This window comes from Palaemon carinicauda, chromosome 33 (genome assembly GCF_036898095.1).
Source record: "Palaemon carinicauda isolate YSFRI2023 chromosome 33, ASM3689809v2, whole genome shotgun sequence".
Lineage (NCBI taxonomy): Eukaryota > Metazoa > Arthropoda > Malacostraca > Decapoda > Palaemonidae > Palaemon > Palaemon carinicauda.
The window spans coordinates 20,655,288-20,662,489 of NC_090757.1; the positions used below are offsets into that span (position 1 = coordinate 20,655,288).

General features: G+C 32.3%; 1 long non-coding RNA gene across 1 annotated transcript in view; it reads left to right on the plus strand.

The window, feature by feature from the left end:
* The window catches only part of LOC137626083 (uncharacterized), a 9,041-nt gene extending 2,409 nt beyond the window's left edge, over positions 1-6,632 (plus strand). The window contains exons 2-4 of the long non-coding RNA XR_011040980.1: positions 1,602-1,646; positions 5,420-5,466; positions 5,705-6,632. This is a non-coding gene — a long non-coding RNA (uncharacterized lncRNA). The remainder of the gene's footprint in view (positions 1-1,601; positions 1,647-5,419; positions 5,467-5,704) is intronic.
* Positions 6,633-7,202: the final 570 nt, after the last annotated feature.

Here is a 7,202-nt window from a genome sequence, read left to right on the forward strand (position 1 = left end):
TTATTATATTCGAGATTTATTTATAAAATATTTCAGTGTATTTGTGTTTATTATATTTTAGATTTATTTACACAAGATTTTAGTGTATTCGTTTTTATTATATTCGAGATATATTTAAACATCTTAGTGTATTCGTTTTTATTATATTTGAGATTTATTTACACATCTTAGTGTATTAATTTTTATTATATTCGAGATTTATTCACACTACACTTTAGGGTACTCGTTTTTATTATATTCAACATTTATTTACACAACATTTTAGTGAATTCGTTTTAACTATATTCCAGATATATTTACACATTTTAGCGTATTCGTTTTTATTATATTAGAGATTTATTTTCCCAACATTTTAGTGCATTTGTGTTTATTATATTCGAGATTTATTTACACAACATTTCAGTCCACTCGTTTTTATTATATTCAAGATTTATTTACACAACATTTTAGTGTATTCATTTTAATTATATTCGAGATGTATTTACACAACATTTTAGTGCATTCGTTTTTATTATATTAGAGATTTATTTATACCATTTTAGTGTATTAGGTTTTATTATATTCGAGATTTATTCACACAAGATTTTAATGTATTTGTTTTTTATTATATTCGAGATTTATTTACACAACATTTTAGTGTATTCGTTTTTATTATATTCGAGATTTATTTATACAATATTTTAGTGTATTCATGTTTATTATATTCTAGATTTATTTACACAACATTTTAGTGCATTCGTTTTTATTACATTCGAGATTTATTTACACATTTAAGTGCATTAGTTTTTTTATATTCGAGATATATTTACACATCTTAGTGCATTCGTTTTTATTACATTCGAGATGTATTTACACAACATTTCAGTGTATTCGTTTCAATTATATTCAAGATATATTTACACATTTCAGCCTATTCGTTTTTATTATATTAGAGATTTATTTATATAACATTTTAGTGTATTCGTTGTTATATTCAATATTTATTTACACAACATTTTAGTGTTCGTTTTTTATTATATTCTAGATTTATTTACACAAGATTTTAGTGTATTCGTTTTTTTCTTTATTATATTCGAGATTTATTTTCACATTTTAATGTATTCGTTTTTATTATATTAGAGATTTATCTACACCATTTTAGTGTATTAGGTTTTATTATATTCGAGATTTATTTACACAAGATTTTAGTGTATTTGTTTTTATTACATTCGATATTTATATACATATTTTAATTTATTCGTCTTTTTTATATTCGAGATTTATTTACACAACTTTTTAGTGTATTTGTTTTTTATTATATTCGAAATTTATTTACACATTTCAGTCTATTCGTTTTTATTGTATTCGAGATTTATTTACACAACATTTTAGTGTATTAATTTTTTATTATATTCCAGATTTATTTACACATTTTAATGTTTTCGTTTTTATTATATTAGAGATTTATTTACACAAGATTTTAGTTTATTCGTTTTTTTTATGATATTCTAGATTTATTTACACAAGATTTTAGTGTATTCGTTTTTTTTTATTATATTAGATATTTATTTACACATTTTAATGTATTCGTTTTTATTATATCATTTTTGTTCTGATTTCAGAGAGAAACCTGATTACTTAAGACATAGCAGCTCTTTAAATAAAAGGTTTGTCAAAAAAAATACTACAGTATATTATTTTAATATTAATTTACTACTTGCCATGACTACCATAAAGATAGAAAGTCAAGCCTATTGCATAATTACTTGTTGGGGTCGGGTAGATATAACCCTAGAACACTGTTGTTGGTAATTTTTACCTTGCACCCATTTGTTTCATGAACGCACAGACGTATGGGTGGTGGCATCCCAGTGGCTCTATGTGTAGCTTCAGTTGGCTTATTAGTTCTCATGCTGGATGTAGTGTATCCACATTCGTGCCATCTTGGGTCTGTGTATGTTTTGCTTTGGTTAGATTTTATCCCATAACATACAAACTTGTATGGGTAATATTTACCCAATATCCTCGATACGATACAAACTTGTGTGGATAATATTTACCCCAAAACCGTATTGAAATACTAACATACGAACTCATGTGGGTAATATTTTTCCCCAAACTGTTCTTTGCTGCCAAGTGAAATTGAAAATGAAGATGATAATGTTGAAAGAGATTTTGAATAGCTCTGAAACCCTCTAAATGTGATGTGGACAGTGATGAAATAGAGTTACAAAGAAGTGCGTGCAACAGACACACCTACACCAACACCTCACAAGACATGGGTGTCCAGCGTGTAGGCCAACACCACCACTCTTCCACCAGTAAACCCCAAGATCCATGCCTGCCTTCTCCCTCTGCTATCTCAGCTGTAAAGGCTGTTGCTAGGTACCGTAAAAGGCTCCAGAGTGCGGCTGTTCAAGGTTTAACAAAACCAGTCACTCCTGCTGCGTGTGCTGTCTCTTCTGCTGCTTGTGATGTCTTTGCTGCTGCCTGTGCTGTCTCTGCTGTTGCCCATGACGTCTCTTCTGCTACCTATGACGTCCCTTCTGCTGCCCATGACGTCTCTTCTGCTACCTATGACGTCCCTTCTGCTGCCTGTTATGTGTCTCCTGCTGCAAGTTTTTAATCTCAGTTTTTTTGTTAAATTTAACCTTATTCTTTTTTTATTTCTCAAATGTTATCGCTGGATTATCAGAACATAAGACTAGTAGTTTATGGACATTCTATGTTCTTCAGTTTGTGATGTAGGCAGGCAAACTTTCATTGATTCCTAATAGAACTTTATTCGGCAGTCTTCAATATTGCCAAAGTTTTTTCAACTGTATAGGGTATTTTGATTTCAGTCTTTAATTAATGAAAAGAAAACAGGTGACTGTACTGACCAGAGTAGCCCTTCATGGAAGAAAAGTTAGATATATTGAGTAGCCTAGTCCTCTGAGGAAGAAAATAGGCATAAGGACCCAAAGTAGACGGCGATATATGTAAAGAAAGTATTGATAGTGATAGTCAAAAAGTAGTCCTCTATATAGAAAGGAAGCAACAGCCAAAGCAACGAATTAGATATACTGAGTTAGGTATCATTGCTAATTTATGAAGGTATGTTAATAATCAATTGCAGGAGACTTTAGCCAAATCCTTTACTAACATTCTCTAAGAGTCTATATCACTTATTACTTTACTTCCCACTTTTTATCTCCAAGGTCCGGGTCAGTTAGGGATAAAGATAGGCGGAAAACTACGCAGATTCCTAGCTGGCCTCTGTGACCTAATTAACAAAAAAATTACTAACAATGGAAAGTACTCTACGAGTCTAAGTTGCCTCTTACTTTATTTTCAGCTTTTTAAATCTCTTGTGTCCGGGTCAGTTAGGCTTAAAGGAAAGACTTGCAAAAGTATGCCGATTCCTAGCTGACCTTTGTGACGTAATGAACTGATTCCTGGCTGAGCCTGTCTGGGCTCAGTGAGGTGTAAAGGCACATCATAGCGCTGATGCGCGATTCACGCTGATTCCTGGCTTACTTCGGTGACTCTGTCACGGGTTGGTTACAGTGTTAAAGGCGTGTTTTGGAAAATCCGGTTTCTGGCAAAAGTCGGAAACCGGCTAGTAAACGGTTCCGATACCTTAGGGCGAGGGACTTAGAACCCCCCCTCAAAATAAGGTTTCAGGATGTCGGGGTAGTCTCAATGTTGGGGTGATCACAAACCTCTTGATTGTTACTACTTTGATCCGCTCTGGTTTGGGGTTCCAGAGACGCTCAAGTGTTGGTGACACGTGCTCCCAATATGTGCTCGCAACACATGGAGGTATGTGCATGGTACTGATCTTGTACAGTGGACGTCCCCCCTGTCTCGAAGGTCATGACCTCATCGTGGTGAGACAGTGGCAACATGCTTCATACATGGTGTGCTTCAATACACTACAAAATTTTATAAGCATGGATAACTATGACCATAACGCCATTGGTTTAAAGTCTCCTGCTTGTACTGAAAGGGAAAAGCACCTTTAGAACTTAATGATAGTATTTCCTAGGGTTGATATAGTTTCAACATATTACATTAGTATCAATAGCTCTAAAAAAAATGCAAAGGGGATAATACAGGAATGGTGATACAGTAGATTAAGTGGTACTTTTTTGTTGGTTTAACTTGAAATGAAATAAATTTTGCAATTTTAAGTCAAATGACTTTACAGAACTTTGGACTTGATGGTCTTTAGGTAGGTCTTAATGTGTCAGGTATTTTGGGGGTAAAAAACTTGATTGCATAGAAGTATATCTTAAGGTACAAATTGCTGTATAGTGGTCAGGTTCATAGAAAATTTCTGTAGGCTAATTCTGAAATCCTGGTTAAGGTAAGTTGTGAAATATCAAAGTTTTTATATAATTATCGAATGTGTAGTAGTTTTCAGGCTCCTATAAAAAAAATAGGTTTGTTGTAAAGTGTTTGTGAATGTCTTCTGCCCCCTATGTTTTTATAAAATAGTTTATCATTTTTCAGGTTTTTGTAAGTTTGGACCTTTATGATAACTTAATTATGATCATTATTTTATTTCTTCAATTGCTAAATAATTTATAAACTTCATACTAGCTACCATAATATTTCTATGCAAATCTTCTAACAATTATATAAGTAAATAACTCGCTGATATTGAAATATCTTTATCCTTTTCAGGTAACAAATTTGGCCTTACAAGGTGGTGTTGTTGGCAGCCATTTTGAGATTCTTTTACTAATTTTTGTTGTAAGATATAATACAATATCCTGTAAAAATTTCAGTAAACTGCTATTTACCTACCGCAAATAAATGTTGAAAAGAGGATTGATTTTCATTTGGCCAAAAAAACATTTACTTTTTTTTCTCATTTTAAGAAAACTTACCTTGTCCCCCCCCCCCCCTCCCCCTTCCGCCCTGGATCTTACCAAAGGGTGCTCAATTATCGTAGAAAAAGTGCTTAAAATATTTTCAGTTTATTTCCATGTTTAGATTTTAGGTGAATATTTTTGTAGTCATTTTTATACTCATTATTTTTAATTTATTTGTAATAAATATTTATTTCCGACTTGGCTTTTATTTATTATTTTTGAGCATTAGAACATTCTTTGAATTTTGTTTTATTTTAGAAGGTATTAAATTGGCTTCATAATTAATTTTGAATGAATTCTTTGGGACCAGGTCGACGTTGACCCATCGAAACCTATCCAAGGTGGTGAAATAACAATACTTATCCAGGGTTATTAAATTGTTATTTCTAATTATTATAAGGTTGTTTAATTGATTTGTATAATTAATTCTAATATGAAATACTTCTTGTTGTACTATAAGGAAACCTTAATTTTAGGAAATACGTTATTCAAGTTTTAGTGATAAATTTCGTATCCATTTAAGCACTTTTTGAAAAGGGTTTTTATGGCACAACAATTTATTTTTGTTCTGATTTCAGAGAGAAACCTGATTACTGAAAAGACATAGCAGCTCTTTGAATAAAAGGTATGTCAAAAAAATACTACAGTATATTGTTAATATCAATTTACTATTTTCTTTTATAATGAACCTAAAATATATTTGCATTTACAATATCAATTGTAGAGATAATCAATAGAAATTGCATTTATTACTGATAGTTTTTTGTCTTCCTGGTGCAAGTTTAAGTTTAGGCTAGGTATTTATGATAATAACCTATTTCTTGTTTATCATAACTTTGTTTTATGTTCTATTTCCACAAAAGATACGAGGAGGAGAATATCTACACGGATGCTAGGAATGGGCCAACTGTTGAGATTGGATTAACCTCTCCAGTTTGGGATCCTTGATAGACGGAAGGTTCACTGCTGACAAATATTTAGAAATACTGGAGGAGGTGATGAGTTGTGAGACCGTCAATGAGGTATGGAGCGGAGACGTGGGCAATAAAGAAAACAGAAGAGAAGAAACTGCATGTGGCGGAGATGAGGATGTTGAGATGAATGTGTGGGGTGACAAGAAGATATAAGATACGGAATGAGGTAATTAGGGGTAACACAGGAGTTAGAAAACTATCAGATAAGATCCAAGAAAGTAGACTGAGGTGGTATGGTCATGTAATGAGAAGAGATGAACAGTATATTGGGAGGAAAGTGATGGAAATGGAGATACAGGGAATGAGGAGAGGGAGACCGAAGCGAAGGTGGGTGGACTGTATCAAGGATGACCAATCAAAAGGATTAATTGGGGATGAAGTGTGGGACAGAGGTACATGGAGAACGCTGGCCAGAAACATCGACCCTACATAGAAGAGGGAAAAGGTGCAGACAAAGAAGACTGGAGGAGGTGAGGGTTCCCACAGTGCATTCGTATGGCCACCCGTATCCAGAACGCATCATCTTTATGCAGGACAACTGTTCCATTCACACGGCCAATATTGGTAAGAGGTGGTTTAATCTGCGAGGACACATCGAACTACTGCCGTCGCTCAGGAAAGCCTGTGACCTCAACCCAATAGAAAATATGTGGGATTGCATTGTGAATGCCTGGAATTCTGAAGAAGAAAGGACCTAAATCAACTTATGTACCTGATGCTGAAACAAAGGGAAGTGCTTCGAAGGAGGCCACAAATTGTATTCAACCATGTAGCATCTATGCCTCAAGGGCTACGCAGTGTAATGGATAATAATGAGCGTTGGACTAAATACTGACTTGTATGGATGTTTTTATTTTGATTTATATTAGTTGAAATTTGTCCTTTGTCATAGTAATGGCATTTACAATAATATATATATATATATATATATATATATATATATATATATATATATATATATATATATATATATATATTTCTTTTTTGCTCTTATTTATATATTTCTTTTGTATTTCTTAGCGCTTTTACTTACATAGTCTTGTTTATATATTTATCATATTTTATATATAATTATTATTGTATTAATAACTATTTTTGATTAGTTGAAATATATTGATTTGATTATTTTTATTTTGTTTTAATTTGTTTATTCAGTTATTCTCTACTTTAATTTTTTATTCACTGTTATATATTACTCTATTTGTTTATGCAATTTTATTCTCATAATATAGTTTATTCATCTGTTATTCTTTGTATTTATCTGAAATGACTGCATTGAAATAAAAAAAAAAACAGCTGTGAACAGTAATATCGTCATTCATGTATGTGAGCGAGTTATATTTCTTTCCTTGAGGTCAGGCTTGAGAAAGTGCACAGTTGCCAATCC